This window comes from Triticum dicoccoides, chromosome 3A, assembly GCF_002162155.2.
Source record: "Triticum dicoccoides isolate Atlit2015 ecotype Zavitan chromosome 3A, WEW_v2.0, whole genome shotgun sequence".
NCBI lineage: Eukaryota > Viridiplantae > Streptophyta > Magnoliopsida > Poales > Poaceae > Triticum > Triticum dicoccoides.
In genome coordinates, this window is record NC_041384.1 from 239,736,197 (window position 1) to 239,761,969 (window position 25,773).

Sequence of the window (25,773 nt, forward strand, 5' to 3'; positions counted from 1 at the left end):
TATAAAGCCATGATCAAATGATTTAAGTGAAGCACAAAGAGGATTATACAAATCAATGAAGGGCTATCTCACACTAAGATGGAGCATAAAGGAAAAGAAAGGAAGAAAATAAACTCAAAAGACACATATCATGTGAACAAAAAAACAAAGGTATACCGATAATTTGTTGAAGAAGAAAGATGGGATGCCAACCGAGGCATCCCCAAGCTTAGATGCTTGAGTATCCTTTAAATATTTGCTTGGGGTGCCTTGGGCATCCCCAAGCTTGAACTCTTGCCTCCGTTTATTCTTTTCATATCAGTAACTCCTCGTTCTTCGAACGCTTCATCCACACAAAACTCAAGAAAAACCTTGTGAGATTTGTTAGTATAATAAAACAAATGACTACCTTTAGATATTGCTGTAAACTCATTCCAATTTCATATTAGCATTATATCTACTATATTCTAACTTCACCATGGTTCATACCCCCCGATACAACCCATAGATTCATCAAAATAAGCGAACAACACATAGAAAACAAAATCTATCTAAAACAGGACAGTCTATAGTAATCTAAAACTTTCGTATACTTCTGTAACTTAAAAAACTCTAAAAAAATTAGGATAGTCTGAACAATTTGCAATGCAGTACTATGTCAAAATTTCTAGATTTTATCATTCTCCAGTAAAAATGTAAATTGAAAGATTACAACAAAAGTTTCTGTTTTTCTGTTGCGCACACCAAACAAGAAATTTAAGCATCCTAAAGCCAAACCATGACCCATTATTTTTATAATACAATGGATATATACAAGGGGATACTTATTTTTGAGAAACTTCCATGAAAAATTCTACATTGTTTCCATGAGCATGAACACAAGTGTTCAAGGTCGACCCTCACTTCTCCAATGCACAACCTTCCAATAACTTCTCTTTTTGAAAAAAGGTTTTTGGAATAAGAGGCAAGTATATATTTTTTGTTTGTTTCACCCACAACTAAACAAAAACAAAAGGGACAACAAAATCTACTTAGTGAAGTCAGAAAACAAGCATACACGAGAATACCAACCCCACGTTACTGCTCCCCAGCAACGGCGCCAGAAAAGAGCTTGATAATCCCCAAGTGCAAGGAATCATCGTAGCAATTCCCAAAGGTGGAAGTGATAAGTATGGAGTGTCGAACCCACAAGGAGCTAAAGGTAAGATCAATATGCTCTCAAGTCCTATTTGCCACTGATACGACTCTACGTACACCAAACATTTGCTTCCAACTAGAAACGAGAAATAAAACTACGTTGTGGGTATGAAGAGGATAACTTTGCATGAGATCGGAGAACTAAAATATAGAAGTAGGTGCCGTTAACATAAAGTAAGAATATATTACTATATATTATAAATAGTGAGTGAGGAATAATGATGGGTCAGTGTGCGGAATTCTCCTAGGCAATTGTTAACAAGATCGGTAATCATTATTGCAATTTCATATGAGGGAGAGGCATAAGCTAACATACTTTCTCTTCTTGGATCATATGCACTTATGATTGGAACTCTAGCAAGCATCCGCAACTACTAAAGATCATTAAGGTAAAACCCAACCATAGCATTAGAGTATCAAGTCCCCTTTATCCCATACGCAACAACCCCCTTACTCGGGTTTAAGCTTTTGTCACTCTAGCAACTCACTATAAGCGAATCATGAACGTATTGCAACACCCTACAGTGGGCATCCCTCACATGTGCGCGGCACGGAAGGCACCATAGAACAGTACTAAAATAAAACATACAACTCAAACCAATCTAGATCATCAATCAACCCAACGACAACGGAAATCTACTCAAAACATCATAGGATGGCAACACATCATTGGATCATAATATGTGGCATAAAGCACCATGTTCAAGTGGGTGATTACAGCGGGGTGCGGGAGAGTGGAGCACGTAAAAGAGATGAGGATGGTGATTATGATGGTGATGTTGATGAAGACGATCACCACGGCGATGATTCCCTCGATGGCACTCCAGTGCCACCAAGAGAGAGGGGGAGAGGTCCCCCCCTTGTCCTTCCTACTCCATGGTATCCCCCTAGATGGGGATAGGTTCTCCCTCTGGTCCTTGACCTCCATGGCGATGATGGCCCCCTTCGGGATCCTCCTCCATGGCCTCCGGTGATGATGGCCCCCTCCGGCAGGGTGCCAAAGAGGGCCTAGATTGATTTTTCGTGGCTACAAAGGCTTGCGGCGGCGGAACTCCTGATCTCCCTTCTGTTCTGGGGTTTTCATGATTTATAGGAGGAGTTGGCGTCAGTTTCACGTCAGGGGGCCCCACGAGGGGGCCCCCCCGCACCCTTGTGGTGGCCCCGGGATTCCTTTTCCGTATCTTTTTCTTCCCGTATTTTTCATATTTTCCAGAAAAAATCTCCGGTAATTTTCCGCTCGTTCCGAGGACTTCTATTTCTGCACAAAAACAACACCACGGTAGTTCTGCTGAAAACAGCATCAGTCCGGGTTAGTTCTAATCAAATCATACCAAAATCATATGGACTTTTTGTAAAAATGGTATGAATACTTCATATATTATAGATACGTTAGAGACGTATCAGGATCCATGTGTCCTTTACCGGAGGGTGACTACTCTTGCGGTTGCTCTCCACGACCATGGAAGCAAGGATACGGATCACACTTGGATCAAGTGCAAGTTTGTCAAGGCCATCGTGCCCTTCAACAAGGCCATGTCTTCTGTGATTCATCAAAGGCCGGACTTTCAGTCCTTAACCCCAAGTTAAGTGTTGGATGAGTTTATTGCCGGTGAACATCATGAACAAGACCACCGACAATGCTCTTGCTCGGGTCCGATCAAAGAAAAGCACTCCCCACTCTTGCTTTGAAGGTTAGGGCCATTCTGAAAGAAGAAGAGGAAGAAGAAGATTAGTGTGGCCCCAATGACACCAAATATGCTTACCATGAGCACATGGCCTTGCGTCAAGGCAATTTTGGAGCAACAAAAGGAACTCAAGGCCCAACTTCACCAAGAACAACTCAAGTGGGTCTAAGAACAAGCAACGTGTAAGAACTTGCTACAATTGTGGCAATGTGAGTCACTTTGTGGTGGATTGCCCCTACAAGAAGAGGGAAGACAATGGTGGCAAACTCATTCAGAAAGATAAAGCCAAGTCCTTCCCTAGAAAGAACAACTTCACCAAGAAGACTCCTCCAAAGGGCTTAGTGGCACATGAAGAGTACCCCTCCGATGATCAGGAGGAGGATACAAGTGGAGAAGGGATGGCTACGGCAACCATTGTCATTGCTACATCTTCTCCCTCCAAGGTGTCTCTCTTCGGCGCCCCCAACGAAAACACCATTGCCAAGTGTCTCATGGCCAAAGGTATCAACAAGGTAACTCCTAACATCAAAACCACCATCATTAGTACCCCTTCATTTTTAGATTGTGTTGATGATAGTGAGGTGGATAAAGTTGATGAGAATGAGTTCACCAAGTTTGTGAGCAAGCTCAAGGGTGAGTCCAAGAAGCACTTTGTTGCTCTCTTGGAACAACTTGGTGATGCCAATGATATCATTGACTCTCATGAGGATACTATCTCCAAGTTGGAGGAGCATAGTCGTGACTATGCCGATGAGATTGCGGATCTTTCCATTGCTCTAAAGGAAGATCAAGATCTTCGTTTGACTCTTGAGGAGTCACACAACGTTTATCATACTAAATTGCAAAAAGATCTTGATCATGATATTGTTCTTACTCGTGTGCTTAAATCCGAGAAATCCGAACTTGGGGTTGGCCATGCTAGACTCAAGGAAGAGTTTGATATACTTGGCAAGGCTCACAAGGTCTTGAAGGGTGTTCATGCCTCTCTCAAAGAGTCTCATGATCAACTCCAAGTGAAGCTAACCAAGGAGATTTCCACTTGTCCTCCTTTCGTTCTAATTGATAATGCCCATGCTACTAACCCTTGTTGTGAGCATGTGCATCTTATGGAGGAAAATGCTAAGTTAAAAGAGCAACTTGATAAGGGCCTTGTGACTTGCATACAAGGAGAGAAGAACCTCAACGACCTTTTGAGCAATCAAAAGAAAGTTGTAGGAAAGAAAGGACTTGGGTTTGTACTCAAGTCAAAGAAGAAGAAAAAGAAGAACAAGACCAATCAATCTCTCCCACTAAAGGAGACCTTTGTCAAGGCGGGGTGAGGGTACTCATGATAAGAAGAAGAACAAGGAAGTGGGTGGTAATTCCAAGAAGGGAAAAACTGCTCCCAACAACAAAGCCGGCGACTTTAACCCGTCTTATGTTTTATGTCGTGCTAGTGATGGGCATGTTTATGCCAAATTCGTTGGTTCTTACCATGAGTACATTGAATGGTCTATTTGGGTTCCTAAGACCCTTTTTTGCTAACATCAAAGGACCCATTCAAAAATGGGTACCTAAATCCAAGCATTGATCTCTTGTAGGAGTTTGCTTCTAGTGGAGTGTCATGGTTGCTTGATAGTGGAGCAACAAATCATATGACCGGGAGCAAGGACTTGGTGGTGGATGTGCATCCAATTCCATCTATGCCCACCCATGTCCAATTTGGTGATGCCTCAACTTCTAAGGTACTGGGACTTGGCAAGGTGGCCACCTCTCAAGATTTAACTATTGAGAAGGTCATGCTTGTTGAGTCCCTTGCATATAATTTACTTTCCGCTTGTCAACTTGCACTTATGGGATTTTCAACATTCTTTGATCTTGATACCTTGGCCCTTTTGTGGGGCAATACTCTTCAAGTAGCCTTTGTTGGGCATGTCGAGCATGGTCTCTATGTGGTGAACTTTTCAGAACAACTCGCTAAGATCGCGACTTGCCTAATGGCTAAAGTTGATGTGGGTTGGCTTTGGCATTGCCAACTAGCCCATGTCAATATAAGATCTTTGCAAAGTCTCCTCAAAGGTGACCATGTGCGTGGACTAAAAATGTGAGTTTTGCCAAAGACTGTGCTTGTAGTGCTTGTATCGAAGGAAAGCTTCATCAAACGGCTCACCGTCCATCGACTATCATCTACTCAAAGAGGCCCTTGGAGCTCCTTCACATGGATCTCTGGTACGTCTCCAACGTGTATATAATTTTTTATTGTTCCATGCTGTTATATTATCATTATTGGATGTTTTATAATCATTTTATATCATTTTTTGGTACTAACTTATTGACATAGTGCCAAGTGCCAGTTATTTTTTTTGCATATTTTAACATCGCAGGAAATCAACACCAAACAGAGTTCAAACGCAGCGAAACATTTTGTGGATTTTTTTGGACCAGAAGACATCCAATGGGCCGAAGAAGCGCCTGGGAGGTGCTCCGAGGGGAGCACAACCCATCAGGGCACGCATGGAGGCCCGGGCGCGCCCTGGTGGTTTGTGCCCACCTCGGGTGCCTCCCAACCGACTCTTTGCTCTATAAATACCCCAATATTGTAGAAACCCTAGGGTAGTCGATGAAAATCAATTCCAGCCACCGCAGAGTCCAGAACCACCAGATCCAATCTAGACACCATCACGGAGGGGTTCATCATGCCCATTGGTGCCTCTCTGATGATGCGTGAGTAGTTCTTTGTAGACCTACGGGTCCGTAGTTAGTAGCTAGATGGCTTCCTCTCTCTCATTTGATTCTCAATACAATGGTCTCTTAGAGATCCATATGATGTAATTCTTTTGCGGTGTGTTTTTTGGGATCCGATGAACTTTGAGCTTGCTTATAGCCTCGTATTTCTTCTCCGATATTTGAGTTTTGTTTGGCCAACTTGAACTATTTATCTTGCAATGGGAAGAGGTGCTTTGTGATGGGTTCGATCTTACGGTGTTTGATCACAGTGACAAAAGGGGAACCGACGCGTATGTATTGTTGCCATTAAGGATAACAAGATGGGTTCTATTTCTACATAAATAGATCTTGTCTACATCATGTCATCGTTCTTATTGCATTACTCGTTTCTCCATGTACTTAATACACTAGATGCATGATGGATAGCGGTCAATGTGTGGAGTAATAGTAGTAGATGCAGGCAGGAGTCTCTCTACTAATCTTGGATGTGATGCCTATATAATGATCATTGCCTGGATAACATCATGATTATTTGAAGTTCTATCAATTCCCCAACAGTAATTTGTTTACCCACCATTTGCTATTTTTCTCGTTCTACAACCCCCGAGTCTCTTCTTTCACATATTTGCCTTTGCGATCTATTTTCCTTTGCTTTTATTTTCATATATATTAAACCAAAAATACAAAAATATCTTGCTACACTTTATTTTATTTGGCATTCGATCTATCAATTATTACAACTCTCTCATGTCCATTTGCCAATTTCTGGCGCCGTTACCTGAAAGGGATTGACAACCCCTTTAACACGTCGGGTTGCGAGTATTTGTTATTTGTGTGCAGGTGTTGTTTACGTAGTGTTGCTTGGTTCTCCTACTGGTTCGATAACCTTGGTCTCATCACTGAGGTAAATACCTACCGTTGTTGTGTTGCATCATCCCTTCCTCTTTGGGGAAATACCGACGTAGTTCTAGTAGACATCAAAAGAAATTTCTGGCGCCGTTGCCGGGGAGGATCATCAACATCTACCAGGTTCCTAATCAAAAATCACATCTCCTTGAAATTTACATTGTTTGCCAGTTGCCTCTCGTTTGCCTCTCCTCCACTTCACAAAAATTTTCCATTTTATCTGCCCTCTTTTTCGTTCGTTGTTTTCTTGCCGGATCTGTTTTTGAGTGCAATCTTGTTGCGTAGTCACAATGACTCAAGAGAACACCAAGTTGCGTGATTTCTCCAATACCAACAACAACGATTTTTTTGGCACTCCGATTGCTCCTCCCGCCACTACTGCAGAGTCTTGTGATATTAATAACGCTTTACTGAACCTTGTTATGAAACATCAATTTTCTGGTACTCCTAATGAGGATGCCGCGTCCCATCTTAACACATTCGTGGGATTATGCAATATGCAAAATAAAAAAGAAGTGGACAATGATGTTGTGAAGTTGAAATTATTTCCGTTTTCTTTGCGAGATCATGCAAAATTTTGGTTTTCTTCGTTGCCTCGCAATAGTATCGATTCTTGGAGTAAGTGCAAAGATGCTTTCATTACTAAGTATTTTCCGCCCGCAAAAAATATTTCCCTTGGAACCCAGATCATGAATTTCAAGAAACTTGAGCATGAGCATGTTTCACAATCTTGGGAAAGGATGAAAATGATGCTAAGGAATTGCCCAACTCATGGGTTAAATCTTTGGATGATCATAGAATTTTTTTTATGCGGGGTTGAATTTTGTTTCTCGTAATCTTTTAGATTCCGCCGTGGGTGGTACTTTTATGGAAACTACTTTGGGTGAAGCTACCAAATTGCTTGATAATATTATGGCAAATTATTCACAATGGCATACCGAAAGAACTCCTACTAGTAAAAAAGTTAATCCGGTTGAAGAAATTTCTTCTTTGAGTGAAAAAGTTGATGCTCTTATGAAATTGGTTGCTAGTAAAAGTGCTCCTATTGATTTCAACGATATGCCTTAGTCTACTTTTATTGAGCAAAATAGTGATGCCGTAGATGTGAATTTTATCTCGTGAAACAATTTCAATAACAATGCTTATAGAGGTAATTTTATTCATAGGCCTTTTCCTAGTAATTCCTCTAATAATTATGGTAATTCCTATGGTAATACTTCTTACAATAATAATAGGAACACCTCTGATCTTGAGAATAATATTAAATAATTTATCAACATGCAAAAAGTTTTCAATACTACAATGGAAGAAAGTTGAATAAGATTGATGATTTGTCTAGAAGTTTTGATAGAGTTTCTCATGATGTAGAAAATCTCAAGATGAAACTTTTTGTGCCTAAGGTTGAGGAATCAATTAAAGCCCTTTATGTTTCTATGGATGAAAGTAAGAAAAGAACCACTATGCTTAGAGATAAAAGAGATTTAAAAAAAAGCATTTTCTAGTGATTATTTTCATAAAAGTGATGAAGATCTTAAAAATGATTGGTGTTTCTTCTGTTGATTCCTTGTTTAGTAAAATAAGCTCAACGTCAACATGAGGCTAAGATCTTGATGTTTAGAAGTGACAACGGCACCGAGTTCAAGAACTACAGCTGGGATGAGTTTCTTATGATGAGGGGATCAAGCACCAATATGCCGCACCCTATACCCCTCAACAAAATGGTGTGGCGGAGAGGAAGAACCAGACGTTGATGGATGCAACAAGGACCATGATGGCGGAACTGAAGTCTCCGTACAACTTTTGGGCCGAAGCCATCAACACCGCATGTCATGCATCAAATAGGCTCTACCTCCTCAAAGGCTTGAACAAAACTCCATATGAGATACTTACCGGCAACAGGCCCAACCTCAAGTACTTCTGGGTGTTCGGTTGTAAGTGTTTCATTCTCAAGAAAGTGTCTGTTTGTCTAAATTCAAACCAAGAGCTCAAGAGGGCATATTTGTTGGTTATGCTACAAACTCTCATGCTTACCGTGTTCTCAACAAGTCCACCAGCTTCATTGAGGAGACGTGTAATGTGGAGTTTGATGAAAATAATGGCTCCCAAGTCGAGGAAAGTGGTCTTTGGGACGTTGGTGATGAAATCCTCCCCAAGCCATAAGAATAATGGGGATTGGTCAAACTCCCCATTGAGGAACCCCTTGTGGCCGAAGGAGAAGGACAATGCTCTACTCAAGTGGATCCATCACCTATGCTAGAACCACATGCTACCGAAGAACAAAATGAAGGCCCTCAACACAATGAGAAAGATGAAGGGCAAGATCAACTCCATGGATATGGTGATGCACCAAATGATGCCCATGATCAAGTCCATGCCTCCGAGCTCGCTCAATACCAAGAGAAAGCTTAAGACGGTGCTCAAGATCAAGAGCAAACTCAAGACGATGCTCAAAATGTGCAAGATGATCCTCAAATTCCCATCGAGGAACTTTTGGAGCGTCGTGCCACTAAGGTGGCTTCCAAGCTCGACCGTCAACAACATGTCATGCAGAATGTGCTTGGAAGCTTGAGAAAAGGGGTAACTACTCGTAAACAGTTCTCAAACTTTTGTGAGCATCACATGTTTGTTTCGTGTGTTGAACCCAAAAAGGTACATGAGGCGCTCGATGATGAGGATTGGCTTGAAGCTATGCATGATGAACTCAACAACTTCGAGCGCAATCAAGTTTGGGAATTAGTGCCAAGGCCAATGGAGGAACATAATGTCATTGGAACCAAATGAATCTTCAAGAACAAGAAAAATGCAAATGGTGTGGTTGTTCAAAACAAGGCAAGATTGGTGGCACAAGGCTACTCCCAAGTTGAGGGTATCGACTACGGTGAAACCTTTGCCCCTGTTTCTTGTCTTGAATCTATTTGCATGTTGCTTGAATATGCATCTCATCATGACATTAAATTGCAACAAATAGATGTGAAAAGTGCATTTCTTAATGGTCACTTGAATGAGTTGGTGTATGTCAAACAACCTCCGGGATTCGAGGATTCCAAGTTCCCACTCATGTATACAAACTCAAATAGGCGCACTATGGCCTTAAACAAGCCCACGTGCATGGTACGAGCACCTTACTGAGTTGTTGCAAGATCGTGGGTTTGAAATTGGGAAAATGGATCCCACTCTTTTTACTAAGAGGGTCAAAGGGGATTTTTTTCATATGCCAACTATATGTTGATGATATTATCTTTGGTTCTCCAAACAAATCTTTCACTGATTCATTTTCCGCACTAATGACTAAGAAGTTTGAGATGTCTATGATGGGAGAGTTGAAGTTCTTTCTTGGGTTCGAAGTCAAACAAAGAAGAGAAGGAACATTCATCAATCAAGCCAACTATACCCAAGACTTGCTCAAGAAATTCAAGCTAGATGATGTCAAGCCGGTCAAGTTTCCAATGCCCACCAAGTGGAAGCTTGACAGTGTTCCCTATGGTAAAGTGGTGGATCAAAAGGTATATCGTTCCATGATTGGATCCTTGCTTTACCTTTGTGCATCTAGACCGGATATCATGTTGAGTGTGGGAATTTGTGGACATCTTCAAGACACACCTAAGGAAAGCCACTATGTGGCGGTCAAGCAAATCATTCAATACTTCGCTCATACCCCAAACTTTGGCTTATGGTACCTGAAAGGAGCAAGCTTTGATCGCATTGGTTACTCAGATTCAGATTGGGCAGGAGATTATGTGGATATGAAGTCAACTTCTGGAGGGTGTCAATTCCTTGGTCACTCTTTGGTGAGTTGGTCTTCAAAGAAGCAAAATTGTATATCTCTCTCATCCACCGAGGCTGAGTATGTAGCCACGGCAAGTTGTTGTGCAAAATTTCTATGGATGAGGCAAACTTTAAAGGCTTACGATGTCACTTGTGACAAAGTGCCTCTTCCATGTGACAATGAAAGTGCTATTACGATTTCTCTCAATCTGGTGCAACATAGCAAGACTAAGCATATTGAGATTCATCATCATTTCATTAGTGATCACATCAAGCGGGGAGGTATTGATACCATCTACATCAACACTCGAGAGCAACTAGCGGATATTTTCACCAAGCCTCTAGATGAAGCAAGATTTCGCGAGTTAAGGCATGAGTTAAATATCATTGATTTGAGAAATGTGGCTTGAATATAGGCACACCCCACCACACTCATCATCATATCTTGTTCTATATGTAGGCATGGACATAGGGGGAGTGTTGTTCTCTCAATGAACTCCCCCTCCCCCCATTATGCATAAATCGATCAAGTCTTTCACATGAGCCATTTTTTATGGTACTTGTGCTTCAAAGATGAGTTTTGGTCATGGGCCCAAGGTTAAAATCTTTGCGGTGCCATACCATTTGACTCAAATATAGGTGGCCTCGGCCATTGCCCTCTCCGTGAGAGGTGTGTGGTTTTTTTCCTCGAGTTGGTTTGTTTTGTCTTTTAGTTGTGCCTTGTTTCGTGTCTCTCCTTGGATGCTTCTCTGGCACTTTGTTGTGTTTTGCTCCTTGAGTTGCACCCTCAGCTTGTCTTGTGTTTCTCATTGTTTTTGGGCTAGGCCATTTTCTTTGTGTCTCGTTGAGTACTTTTTGGGCGGTACTACCGCTAGGGTGGAGCGGTACTATCGCTGAGTAGCATCAAGCGACACTACCGCCCGCCCGAGCGGTACTACCGTTGTGGGGCGGGACTGGAGGGTTAAGAGTTGGGCAGGGGGGGTCTTTCTCCCCCAAACCCATTCGTCTCAAACCGCCCGTTTCCATCTCTCTCTAGCGACAAACTCGTTGCGGAAGGCCGCCACCAGGCCGCCTTTTCCGGGCCGTCCTTCACATTTCCGACCGGTGGAAATGATCCCCACCCCTTCCTCTTGCCATTGATGCTGGTATTGCCCCCGTTCTTCTCTTCATTGCTTCTAGTTTTCAGATCTAGGCTTTTGGGGCAATAGACTTAGCATTTGTCGATTTTTTGCCAAATCGAGGCTTGAGTAGGATGTTGAAGGCTAAAAGACTAGTTGGATTGATGTTTGGTAGGAGTAGTTTTGAATTTGGCACCCCCGGTAGTACTGGATTTGGCCGCGACAGTAGTCAAACCGCCATCCTCTGCCCCGGGTGGTACTACCGCTCGGCTGGAACGATACTACCGCTGCCTGATAGTGGTACTACTGCTGGGATGCCAAATTCCATCATTCTCAAGCCACACTTGGATCCTTGTTGCTTTTCCTGCTAGCTTATGCTCATTTTGTTGGTTTTCCTTGCCGGTGTGTGTGTGGTTCCAGGTGTTGGCCCTTCGGAGCATCCTGTCCGTCGTGTCAACCCCAAGCGCCATGGAGGATCAAAGCGCTATCGCGCTCATGAGACAACGACTGTTTCTTCAAGTTCTCCTCCATCTCAACCCAAGCCGCCTACCAAGAGCATTGCGAAGAAGTCCAAGACGAAGCCCAAGTCTGTGACATAGTTGACTGCTAAGGAATTATCTGTTGCTCGTCGCCGTAACCCATATGCTCAAGTTCAAGATCCAGCTCTTGTCAATCGTCCCTTCTAGAACCGATTTCAGTTCTCTGTCTTCTTTGATGTGCTCAAGGCAAAGAAGAACCTCTATGTTGATGTGCGCTCCATCGACACTGCGCATATGGTGACGGATCGTGCCTACTTTGGCGAGGCACTGGATATGTGTGCTCAGTTGAACATTCTCAAGATCATGGAGTTCAACAAGGATTTTGATGCAGGTATGGTGGCTCAGTTCTATGCCACGGTTCACTTTGGCACTGATGAGGAACGAACTTTGACGTGGATGACAAATGGCAGACTTCTCTCAATCAAGTGGAATTCGTTCATGGAACTGTTGGGTGTTGAAGACCAAGGACTTGACAACCCGGTTTGGCTTTCTTCCACAAAAGAATGAAACTTCTGCTCACAAGCAAGCACTCTGACTGTACAACACTGTGAAAATTCACCCCGGGACAGAGAAGAAGACCTATGAGCTGTTTCCGTTTCTGGACATCCTTCATCGCATCTTAAGAGAGACTCTTTTTCCTCTCATTAGGTACTTGGATATAGTACATTCGTACCTCGTGGATATGCTTCTGTTTTGTCAGCATGAGAAGGATAACAATACAGGGGAGACCTTGGATATTTCCCATGTCATGTGGTCAGAGCTCCTCTCTGCCATCATTGAGCGCAAGTGGCCCATCTACGCCCCCTACCTGATGTTGCTCATTGAGAAGGCATGGGCGCACACCTATCCTTGAGTCTTGTTGGATGGTCTCTCACAAGATTAAGCGTCTGAGACAGAAGGAGCATTGCAACGCTCCTACTTCAGAGTCTGGGATTCCGTCAGGTGCTGACGAGGTCGAGGTGGAGGCAGAGGCTGAGGATGATGAGGAATATGAACCCTCTGGTGTGGAGCCCTCATGGGCAAAGAATCTCAAGCGCAAGATGAAGAAGCTATTCTGCATCGAGTCTCATAGGCAGTATATGGCCCATGTGGCTGAGAAGAAGTCACGCAGCCGCCACAATGTCCTGATGCGCCACCGAGGTGCAGAGATTTCTAGTGGATCAGAGGACAAGGTCACTAACGAGGAGGAGTGGGTCTGTCGGCACTGCCCATGGATAGATTCAGACACTGAGCAGTCGTCTGCCGAGGATGGATGAGCGGGTGATCACGCGGGGATGTGATGATGGAGATCGTCGGCTTGGCTATCACCTGTGACTGTAGCATCACTCTTTGCCCTTCTGGTGTCTCGATGCCAAAGGGGGAGAGAGTTTAGGGATTTGTCGAGTTGCGAGTGTGTCTTATTTGCCTTGTCTTTCTCTCTCTCACAAACTCTTTTTCTCGTCATTTGCTTTGGTTTGGTTTGTGTCTGTGAGGCCTAGTTACCGTGTCATATGGTGTGAGACGTATGCTATCCTATCTTATGCTTATCTAATGTATGTCTAGTACTTTGGTAGTTTGTGAGTTGCATGCTTAAATTGATCCTATTATACTCACCTACTACTCCTTGCATCCTATCTTATTTGTGTCTTATCTTAGATGCAAGTGTTGTTAGGCTATAAAATATAGGGAGAGTTTTCATCCTAATGTGCGTACTTTGCATTCCAAAGGCACTCCTAACTAAATGCACACATCTAGGGGGAGCCCGTCTATATTTTGTAGTCTCTGGGGTTTGCTTACTCTCTTGTTATTTCTCTATGAAAATCCCATGTTGTCATCAATCCACCAAAAGGGGGAGATTTTTGGGGCATGTCCCTCTCTAAGTGGTTTTGGTGATTGATGACAATACTTTTGCGGACTAATTGTGTGCATTGAGCATTTCAGATATTCATTCATTGGCACGAGACGATTCTTTCCCCTCAGAGCTCAAAGTGAAGACGGTGTAGTCTCTTTCGTTTCGGTTTTGGTGGACTTGAGTCGTAGGAGACACCGTACTATCAAGAGAGGGTCCGTATTAGAAAGGCTAGGGTGGAATCAACACGTACACATCTATATTGCACCCCAACTCTTTCCCGCATCTTTGGATGATCCTTCGTTGTCTCGGAAGTGGGCTTGATAGTGAACCAACGGTAGTACCATGGCATCGAGCGGCAGTAACGCCCAGAGCCAGAGGCAGTAGTACCACCGTACATCAGAGGTAGTACCGCCTGGGGGCTCTCGACTGTAGTACCACTTCGGTGCCGTGCTATTACCGCCTCGATTTGAGAGCGTCGCTTATTGTGTCGGGTTGTGCGGTAGTAGTGGCGGTAGTACCGCCAACGAGTGGTAGTGCCGCCTGGGTTCTCGCTCTCGTTCCCCTTCCCCCTTCAGGGCCCCTGCTCTCAGTCTTCACGGCAATACCACTAGGGCTCGCGGTAGTACTGCTGCCCCAGCGATAGTACCGCTCTGTGTGGGCTGGGGAAGGGATAACGGTTGGATTTGTTCCCCCACTACAAAAAGGAGGTCTTCCTCCCCCAAGCTCCATTGTTGCTCCAAAGCTCATTTTCGCCTGTTCTCTCTCCCTAGCCAATCAAACTTGTTGATTTTCTAGGGATTTGTTGAGAAGGCCCGGATCTACACTTCCACCAAGAAAAAATTGATTCCCCCACTAATCCCTTGAGGATCTTGTTACTCTCGGGTGTTAGAGCACCCTGGACGGTTGAGGTCACCTTGGAGCCACATTCCATTGTGGTGAACCTCCAATCAAGTTGTGTAGATTGCCCCAACCTTGTTTGTAAAGGTTCGGTCGCCGCCTTCAAGGGAACCACTAGTGGAATCACGACATCTCGCTTTGTGTGAGGGCGTGAGGAGAATACAGTGGCCCTAGTGGCTTCTTAGGGAGCATTGTGCCTCCACACCGTGTCACATCCCTGGTCCTGTTATGCACTAGGCCAGACCTCATGTGAGCATCATGTTTTAATTCAACTGAAATTTGAATTGAGGGATTTTCAAAGCCTCAGAAACCTTCTAAAAATGATCAACATTAAAATCTTCTCAAAGAAGTCCAAGAAAATGTTCCTCTTAGCCTCTGAAAATATTGCAAAGAGGTAAAACTCAAAACAATATTTTTGGTATCTCAGAGTTAATTATTTTGGGCCTTTGAATTAAATAAATAACTATTTGCATTGGATATATATTTCTTAATTAATTAATATATGTCCAATAATTCTGATCTTTGATGAAGGGCTTTGGAATAATCCTACTAGTCCCTACCATAAATATCAGAAGCAATAAAAATGATTTAGTGTCTAAAACTAGATCAAAACAAACTACAGAAAATAGAAAACAGAATTAAATAGAAATAAAAGAGGGAGAGAGAAACCTTACCTGGCGCTCACCTGGTAGCCCAGCCGGCCCAGCTCCTGTGCGGCCCAGCCCACCAGGCGTTCCCCCCCTGTCGTCTTCCTCCCCTCGCCCCGAAGCAGCTCGGTGGCGAGCGCTGGCGATGCCCCGGCCACCTCCTGCTTGCCGCCTTCCTCTCGTCGCCCTGGACCCCGTCCGCGACGCCCCATGTCCCCTCGCCCCTCTCCCTCACTCGCTGCACCCTCTCTCCCTCCCCTGACTCTCTTCCCCGAGCTCACCCGAGAGTCGCCGTCGCCGCCGCTCGCCATAGCCACGGCCACCGACCACCACTCGCCTCGCCGACCAATCCAGAAGGACCGCAGCGTCGTCCTCATCACCTATGCAGAGCCAAGCTATGCCGGACGCACTGCATCACCACCTTCTTCATCGTCTTCAAGCTCCGGCCCCGAGATCGCCGGCGACCCCGCGCTCGCCTCGCAGCCTCCCCGAGCCCACTGACCACCCCTGCAGACTCGACGTGAGCTCCTCTTCGTTTCCCCTCCGTCTTTTCGCTCGATTTCGTGCCGTATCCATCGTCTCCGCCGAGCCCGAGAGCCCATTGTCGCCGGCCACGAGGTCGCCGTGGCTAGAGCTCACGCGCGTCACGTCCAAGCACACCACCGTGCTCAGCACCACGCCAGGATCCCAAAACCCTAGTCTATTGCTCCTGTGGTGTACCGTAGCCACCGCTCGCGCCTCACCCGAACTCCGGCCGCCGCCGTCGTCATGATTGCCGTCGCCTCCGGCCACCCTAGCTTCTCCCGTTTGCCCTGTTAGATGCGCGCGAGCCTGGGCATCCCGTAGAGCCCCTCCGCCGCCCTTTTGGTCATCGGAGGGCGAATCCCGACGCTCTCCGCCGTCCCTGGCCTCGCCGGCGATGAGCCTCGGGTCAACTCCGGCGAGTTTGACCCGGGTGTGACCCCACTGCCCGGTTTGACTCTCCCCTCTCTCCCACTGACATGCGGGCCCCGCCCGGCTAACCAAGTTAGTTAGGGTTAATTTAATTAGGTTAGTTAGTCCAGACACTGACACGCAGGGCCCACAGGTCAGTTTGACCTGGACCAGCCCGTTGACCTGCTGACGTCACCATGAGGTCATGCTGACGCAATAATTCCTTTCTGGAATTTAAATAAATCTTAAATGATTTAATAATTTCAGAAAATAGCTAAAACTTCAATAAATCATAGAAAATTAACCGTAACTCCAAATTAAATAATTTATATATGAAAAATTATCAGAAAAATTCAAGGAATCTATCTGTACCATTTTCATGCATGTTTGAACAATGTTTGTCCTCTGTTTTGGACAAAACAATTAAAGGGCATTTAAATAATCATATATGGAGTTGGAATTTGAATCTTGGATTCAAACCAACTTCATTTAACCTGTTGCTAGTTGCATTAGCTCAAACACATTCATATTGCCATGTCATGAGCATGCATCATATTGTGCATTGCATTGATTGTATTTCTTCTTTGTTGCCGGTATCTGTTCCCTCCCGGCAGACGATGTTCCGACGTTGTGATCGTTGACACTGATGAAGACTCAATGTTATCTTCAGAAGTGCCAGGCAAGCAAAACCCCCTTGTTCATTCCGATACAATCCTACTCTCTCGCTCCTGCTCTCTTTTAATGCATTAGGACAACACCGATTCATCTGTTACTTGCTGCGGTAGCTGAACCCCTTTATCCTTTGCATGACCTGTCATTGCCACAGTAAATAGATGAAACCCACTAGCATGAGTAGGAGTTGTTTGAGCCCTGTTGTGCCTACTCATTCATGCTTGTTTGTCGTGCCTGCTACTGCTTAGAGTTGAGTCAGGTCTGATTCATCGGGGATGAATCAGAGGTGTGTGAACATGTCCTACTGTGTGTGAGCTAAGTGTGTGAATACGATTTGGTAAAGGTAGCGGTGAGAGGCCATGTAGGAGTACATGGTGGGTTGTCTCATTGCAGCCGTCCTCAGGAACTGAGTTCTGTGTTTGTGATCCATGATTCAGCTACTACCACGCATTGGGCCCGAAACCAATGGACCCTCTCGACTTCTTAATCACCCTTGTCCTCTGTCCAGGAGTTGCAAGTAGTTTCTGGTGTTTGTAGTATGCTGGAGGCCGTGCGCAGCGCTGACCGTAGGGGTGGGCTGTGATGCGGTAGGCACGTGGCACGGTGTACCGGGCGCCCGTTTGGTGTCTCGGGAACCCTGTTCACATCGTTTGGGGCTGTGAGCGAAACTCCGGCCGGATCTCCTCATGGATGGAACCCGAATAGGCGATAAACCTGGACTAGAGACTTGAGTGTTTAGGCAGGCCGTGGCCGACACCCACGTTGGGCTTCCGCTTGAAGGTTGCCGAGTACATGTCGTGTAAACGGCGGTAAGTGGTGGGAGCGTGTGTGAAGAAGTACACCCCTGCAGGGTTAACATCATCTATTCGAATAGCCGTGTCCGCGGAAAAGGACTTCTGGGTTGCTTATATCAGTTCATAGACAAGTGAAAGTGGATACTCTAAAATGCGCAAGATAAGCGTGAGTGCTATGGATGGCGTTCTCGTAGGGAGACGGGAGCGGTTCCATAGTGGTGTATTGGTTGGTGAATATGTGGACTCGTGTGCGCCACCTCAAAAGAGTTACATTGCAGTTGTAGTTCAGGATAGCCACCGAGTCAAAGCTGGCTTGCTGCAGTTAAACCCCGCCATCCCCTTTGTTGATAATGATGCATATGTAGTTAGTTCTGATGTAAGTCTTGCTGGGTACATTTGTACTCACGTTGCTTAATTTATGTTTTTGCAGAGAGACTTCAGTCTCACTAGTAGTTCCACGTGGACTTCGACGTTTAGCTTGTTACCTCAGCTACGATCTTGTGCCCTCGGCAGGATCTGGTAGATAGTCAGGCTTCTCAGCCTTTTTCATTTATAGATGTCTGTACCCAGACATGATAAGCTTCCGCATGTGCTTTGACTTGTATGCTCTGATTGTTGGGTCATGAGATCCATGTTTGTAATATCTCGCTCCTCGGAGCCTATTGATTAATTACTTGAGTCGTAGAGTCATGTTGTGATGCCATGTTGTATTTGCACATATCGAGCATATTGTGTGTATGTTATTGAAATGCTTGGTATGTGTGGGATCTGACCATCTAGTTGTTTATCTTTAGTAGCCTCTCTTACTTGGAAATGTATCCTAGTGTTTCCACCGAGCCATGGTAGCTTGCTACTGCTCCGGAACACTTAGGCTGGCCGGCATGTGTCCTTCTTCGTTCCTGTGTCTGTCCCTTCGGGGAAATGTCACGCGATGAATACCGGAGTCCTGTTAGCCCGCTACAGCCCGGTTCACCGGAGTCCTGCTAGCCCAGTGCTACAGCCTGGATTCACTCGCTGATGACCGACACGTTCGATGCTGGGTCATGGATGCCTGTCCCTGTAAGTCTGTGCCACTGTGGGTTTACGACTAGCCATGTCAGCCCGGGCTCCTTATCATATGGATGCTAGCGACACTGTCATATACGTGTGCCAAAAGGCGCAAACGGTCCCGGGCTAAGGTAAGGCGACACCCGTGGGAATACCGTGCGTGAGGCCGCAAAGTGATATGAGGTGTTACATGCTAGATCGATGTGGCATTGAGTCGGGGTCCTGACACACCGCTCCAACGGAGACGTACTTCCCCCAAAGGGAAGGAACTTCGGTAACACATCCTCATCTCCACCGGCTCCACTTGTGGTTATCTCTTCCCTTTACTTTGAGCAAGCTATTGTTGTGTTGCTTCTCTTGATTGCACTTGTTGTTGTTATTGTTTGCATCATATAGGTTGTTCACATAGTTGCACATCTAGATAACCTTGTTGCTTAACCTAATTTGTTAAGAAAAGATAAAAAATGGTAGTTGCCTATTGTAACACCCCGGATGTAACTTGCCATATTTGTAACTCCACCGGCTCCACTTGTGGTTATCTCTTCCCTTTAAGTTTTGAGATTCCCTTCGTGGTTGGGTTTTTTTCTTTTTTTTGCGTTTTGTTCATGTCATGCATTTCATATCATGTCATCATGTGCATCACATTTGCATTCATGTTCATCTCATGCATCAGATGATCAGTAGTGGAGCCCAGTGGGGATGATCGGGGATCTAGCTTTTGGGGTTGTATTTCTTTTTTTGGTTCCGTATTCGGACCTTTGTTTATACCTTGGATGATGTATGAAGTGAAGATTGTAAGCCAACTCTTTATCCCTTTCTTATTCAGTACATGGGATGTGTAAAGATTACCCCTCTTGCGACAAGCCTACCATGCAGCAATGCCTCTAAGTCGTGCCCCGACACGTGTGAGATATAGCCGCATTGTGGGTGTTACAAGTTGGTAATCAGAGCCAGCCCCGACTTAGGAGCCCCCTGCTTGATCGAATCGCTGACGTTATTGAGTCTAGAAAAAAATGTTTTGAGTCTTAGGATTTTATATATCAGAGAGTAGGATTCTTTTTACTCATCAGTCCCTTCGTCGCTCTAGTGAGGCCTCCTGACGTAGAAGTTTTGACTCTCCTCTCCTCAAATTTCACTAATTCTTTATTGGATCACGTGGGTATCTTGGAATCGTTCTGATAGTCTTGTGACGAGAACATTGTTCTTGGTGCCTCCTGACATTTAGGGGTTGTGGCAGTGTCCCGGGGAGTTGAGCTCCGAGGTGTTGTCGTCACAATTTTATCGTTGCAGTTCTGGAATACCTGAGTTCGCCGACATCGAAAATCTCTTTTATGTAGTTGTTGGTGTGCTAACCTCGACGCCACCCAGTACTGGGGCGGGAGTTCGGTAGTATTGCCATAACTCGTATAACGGATGCTTTTCGAAGGTTGAGGTACATGATTTCCGAAGGTTTCTTGGTTATGTGTTGAAGGATGGATACAGCTGGATGTAGAAATTGTTAGTTTTGGTGAGATATTATGATTCCCCAATATCCCCAACACCTAATTGCATAACCAGAAAGTTTCGGGAGTTTTATAGGTGGGAATTCAAGTAGCTCTAGTATTTCTTCCCGCGGATATTTGGTTGTGATTGGGTAATGCTTACCACTTATTTGTTCATATCCATACCTTGTTGCTTTATTCATCTACCTTTATCTAAGTGGCTTCTCAACTTAGTGGATGTGTGATGATTTACTTTGGAATTCATTCGTTCATCCTTGTTCGAATGTTAAGACTATATGTTGCAATTTCGATCCATTGATTCAGCTTGAATATATGTCTTTCAAGATGCTAACGGATGTCAACCTCTTCAGGATGGCTCCTCCAACGCGTCAGAATCTGGACCGCAATGATGGGGATCAGTCGAACCTCCACCTACGGAGGCATGGCAAGATGTCATGGCAGCCACCAACGCCAACACTCATATGCTTTTGCAACTATTGCAAGAGCGCAACCATGGGCAAGACAACCAAGGAAATCAAGGCCAAGGCAACAATCAGCCTCAGTTTGCTACCCTCAACCAGTTCCTCGCAAACCAGCCGAAGTCCTTCAGCAAGTGTGCCGAGGCCAGAGATGCCGATGACTGGCTCGTGGACATCTGCAAACATTTTGAATGTAGCAATGTCAGGCCTGAGGACTTTGTCAAGTTTGCTTTGTTTCAACTCAAGGACCAAGCTGCTGAGTGGTTTCAACAATACAGAGATTCCAGAGGAGGTCGTGCGATTACTTGGGATGATTTCGGCCGAGACCTCATAGCTCATCACAACCCACCAAGTGTTGTTAAGAGCAAGCGTGAGGAGTTCCGCAATCTCAAGCAAGGCAGCATGTCCGTGTATCAATACAATATCCAGTTTCAGAAACTCGCTCACTTTGCTAAACAAGACGTCCCTGATGAAAAGAGTGTGATCTATCAATTCAGAGGTGGCCTCAGAGAGGATCCGCAGTTAGCTCTAGTGCTTCTTGAGTCGACAAAGTTCGATCAATTCTATAACATGGCACTAAAGCAAGAAGCTGCTCAGCTCAAGTGTGAGGCATCTAATAAGAGAGTCAGGGATGCAGTTCAATCTTCTTCTTCATCACAAGTGGCAGCTAAGCAACAGAAGTTCTGGTTGCCTCCTCCTCCGTTTCGCCAGCCCTACCAGTAGAAGAGCAAAGGTGGCAATGGATCTTCTCACCCACCCAACCCAGGCTATTAGAACAAAGCTCAGTCTCAAAATCCAAGGTCGAGTGCTCCTTATCATCATCCGCTGTCAGAGGTTACTTGCAACAAGTGTCATCAGAAAGGGAACTATGCAAACAAGTGTTTCAACCAGAGGCACCTTCCGCCTCCTCCTCCTGTGAGATCTTCCAGCAATGCAGTGGTCAAGCATAATCACAAGCATGCTAAGGTGAACATGATGAACGCATCTCAAGCAGAGGATTCTTCAGAAGTGATCATGGGTAACCTTCTAGTTAACTCCTTTCCTGAAAAATATTGTTTGATACTGGTGCATCGCTTTCTTTCATTTCAAGACCTTTTGTTGCCAACATGAGTTTGTGACAAAAAAGATTCCTTTCCCGTTGAAGATTGTGTCCCCGGGTAAGCAAATGACATCTAATAATTGCGTCCCGGATGTGTCTATCGAGATGGGCGACTATAAATTTCTGTCTTCTCTAATTGTTCTTGGTGACTCAGATATTGATTTAATTCTTGGCATGGACTGGCTTTCTAAGCACAAGGCTCAGCTTGATTGTGCGGCCAGGCAGATTCAATTGACACACTCTTCTAAGGATGTGATCATCTATGCCGCTCATGATGATACCATTCGACTGTTTTCTCTTAATGAGAAGGGCCAGTTGAATGCCATCTCTCATATTCCAGTCGTTTGTGAATACCAAGACGTCTTTCCAGAAGAGCTTCCGGGAATGCCTCCTCACCGGCCAGTTGAATTCGTTATCGATCTTGAGCCTGGCACGGAACCTGTTTGCAAGCATCCTTATAAGCTTGGACCAGAGGAGTTGAAGGAGTTGAAGAAACAACTCGATGAACAAGAGCGTATGGGTCTGATCAGACCGAGTTCATATCCATGTGGTTGTGGTGTTCTTTTTGTCAAGAATAAGGATTGAACGGAAGGACTCTGCGTCGACTATCGTCCATTGAACAAGAAGACAATAAATAACAAGTATCCACTTCCCAACATCAATGAGCTTTTTGAGCAACTTAAAGGTGCCAAAGTATTCTCCAAGCTTTACCTCCGTATGGGTTATCATCAGATTCGCATTCGTGAACAAGATATTCCCAAGACAGCCTTCAGAACAAGCTGTGGTTCTTATGAATATACTGTCATGTCTTTCGGCCTTGTCAATGCTCCTCCAACGTTCTCTCGCATGATGAACTTCATCTTCAACCCCTACACAAATGATTTCGGCCTAGTGTATCTCGATGATATATTGGTATTTTCCAAGAATAAGGAGGATCATGCCAAGCATTTGAGATTGGTGCTGGACAAACTCAGAGAGCATCAATTCTATGCGAAGTTTTCCAAGTGTGAGTTCTAGCTTGACAAAGTTCTTTACCTTGGTCATATCATCTCCGCCAAAGGCATCGCTGTTAAACCCGAGAAGGTGTGTCTGCAATTGTGAATTGGGAACCTCCTCAGAATGTCAAGCAGCTCCGTAGTTTTCTTGGGCTTGCAAGTTGTTGTCGAAGATTAGTTGAGAATTTCTCTAAGATTGGAAAGCCTCTTTCCAACCTCCTCCAGAAGCATGTCAAGTATGTTTGCACGCCTGAATGTGACGTTGCTTTCAACACCCTCAAAGAGAAGTTGGTCACAACTCATGTCTTGACTCCTCCTGAAGAATCCAAGCCATTTGAGGTTTTCTGTGGTGCCTCCCCGCAACGTCTCGGTGCTGTGTTAATGCCAGAGAAGAAAGTTGTGGCTTATACCTCTTGTCAGTTGAAGCCCAACGAAAGGAACTATGCCACTCACGACCTTGAGGTGGTGGTAGTTGTCCATGCATTATTAATGTGGAGACATCTCTTGTTGGGAAGGAAAGTGGACATATTCACAGATCATAAGAGCCTCAAGTACATCTTCACTCAACCCAACCTCAACCTCAGGCAGACTCGTTGGGTCGAAATGATTCAATTATACAATCCGAGTATTGAATAAACTCCAGGCAAGACCAATGTCATGGCAGATGCTTTGAGCAGGAAGGCTTACTGCAACAGCTTAATTCTCAAGCCCTTCCAATCGGACCTTTGTGAAGCTTTCCGCAAACTGAATCTCCAAGTTGTTCCTCAAGGCTTTCTTGCCAACCTCCAAGTCTCTCCTACTTTGGAAGATCAAATTCGCGAGGCACAACTCCTGGATTCCATGGTGAAGAAGGTGAAAATGGGATTGCCAAGAGCCAACCCAAATACAAGTGCTATCGCATTGATGACAAGGACACTCTATTCTTCGAGGACCGGATTGTGGTTCCTAAAGGTGATCTAAGGAAAGTCATTATGAATGAGGTGCACAATTCCCTCCTATCCATTCATCCTGGAAGTACGAAGATGTACCATGACCTCAAGCAGTCGTATTGGTGGACTCGAATGAAGTGAGAAATTTCTAAATTTGTGAATGAATGTGATGTCTTCAGAAGAGTGAAAGCAGAACACCAACGACCAGCTGGTCTCCTCCAACCTCTTGCTATTCCTGAATGGATGTTTGACCATATTTAAATGGATTTTGTGACTAGATTTCCCAAGTCCAAGCGTGGAAATGATGCTATCTTTGTTGTCATCGACAAGCTTACTAAAGTGGCTCATTTCCTTCCAATCAAAGAATCTATCACAGCAGCTCAGCTGGCAGAGCTATACACCTCCAGGATTGTCTCTTTGCACGCCATTCCGCAATTGATATCTTCAGATGTGGAAGCATTTTCACATCTAAGTTCTGGGACTCCTTCCAGAAGGCCATGGGCACCAACATTCGCTTCAGCACAACTTTCCATCCTCAAACTAGTGGCCAAGTCGAGCGAGTCAATCAAATCCTTGAAGATATGCTCAGGGCTTGGGTCATTTCCTTCGGTATGAAGTGGGAAGATTGTCTTCCCTATGCCGAGTTCTCCTACAACAACAGTTTCCAAGCAAGTTCGGGCAAGGCCCCATTCGAGATTCTTTATGGCAGAAAATGTCGTACTCCTCTCCATTGGTCAGAGACTAGTGAACGCCAACTTGTTGGAAATGACTTAATCACAGAAGCTGAAGAAATGTGCAAAGTCATCCTTGAAAATCTCAAAGCCGCGCAATCACGTCAGAAGAGTTACTATGATAGCAAGCACCATGACTTGGCTTTTGAGATTGGAGACCATGTCTACCTCCGCGTCTCTCCAATGAAAGGTACTCGTCGCTTCGGTATCAAAGGGAAGCTTGCCCCTAGATACGTGGCAACCTCGCCTATCAACTTGAGCTTCCGTCCAACTTCGCAAATGTGCACGGTGTGTTTCATGTCACAGCTTCGCAAGTGCTTCAAGACTCCTGAGCGCACCATCAACTTCGAAGAGATTGATCTCCAAGAAGACATGTCTTATCATGAGCATCCCGTGGCTATTCTTGAAGAAACTGAGCACAAGACTTGCAACAAGTCTATCAAATTCCTGAAAGTGAAGTGGTCACACCATTCCGACCGAGAAGCCAACTGGGACCACGAGGATCACCTCCATTCCGAATGTCCGGAGTTCTTTCAGTCCTAGATCTCGGGACAAGATCCTCTCGTAGTGGTGGAGTGTTGTAACACCCCGGATGTAACTTGCCATATTTGTAACTCCGACTCTTGCCATTTTCGGCTTTAAGTTATGAGATTCCCTTCGTGGTTGGGTTTTTGTCTTTTGTTTTGCATTTTGTTCATGTCATGCATTTCATATCATGTCATCATGTGCATCGCATTTGCATTCGTGTTCGTCTCATGCATCCGAGCATTTTTCCCCATTATCCGTTTCGCAATCCGACACTCCTACATGCACCGGCGCACCCCTCTTGTCTCTTTTCGTGAGCGGGCGTTAAACGTTCTCGGAATGGACCGAGATTTGCCAAGTGGCCTTGGGACACCACCGGTAGACCGCCTGTCAAATTTCGTTCCATTTGGAGGCGGTTTGATGCTCCAACGGTTAACCGGGTAACCGCAAAGGCCTTTTGTGTGTTGCAGCCCAACACGCTTCCAAAATGGCCCAATAACCCATCTAAACCATCTCCATGTCCTCCGATGTTGGATCACGATCATGTGGGCAAAAATTACACCTCATTTGGACACTCCAAACTACCTCTACCTATAAATATGTGCATCTCCCCCGAAATCCGGGTCCAAACCCCAGTCTCCCTCCACATCGCGCCACCGGACACGTCCGCGCTGCTGCCACCAATGAACCGCGTGCCGCCACGTGTCCTGCCTTCCCGCCAGCTCCGCCCGCCGCCACCGGCCCGCTCGGGCCCGAGGCCGCCCCCGCGGCCCATTCGCCGCGCGCCGCCGCCTGCCTCCTCCCGCCGCATGTCCGCC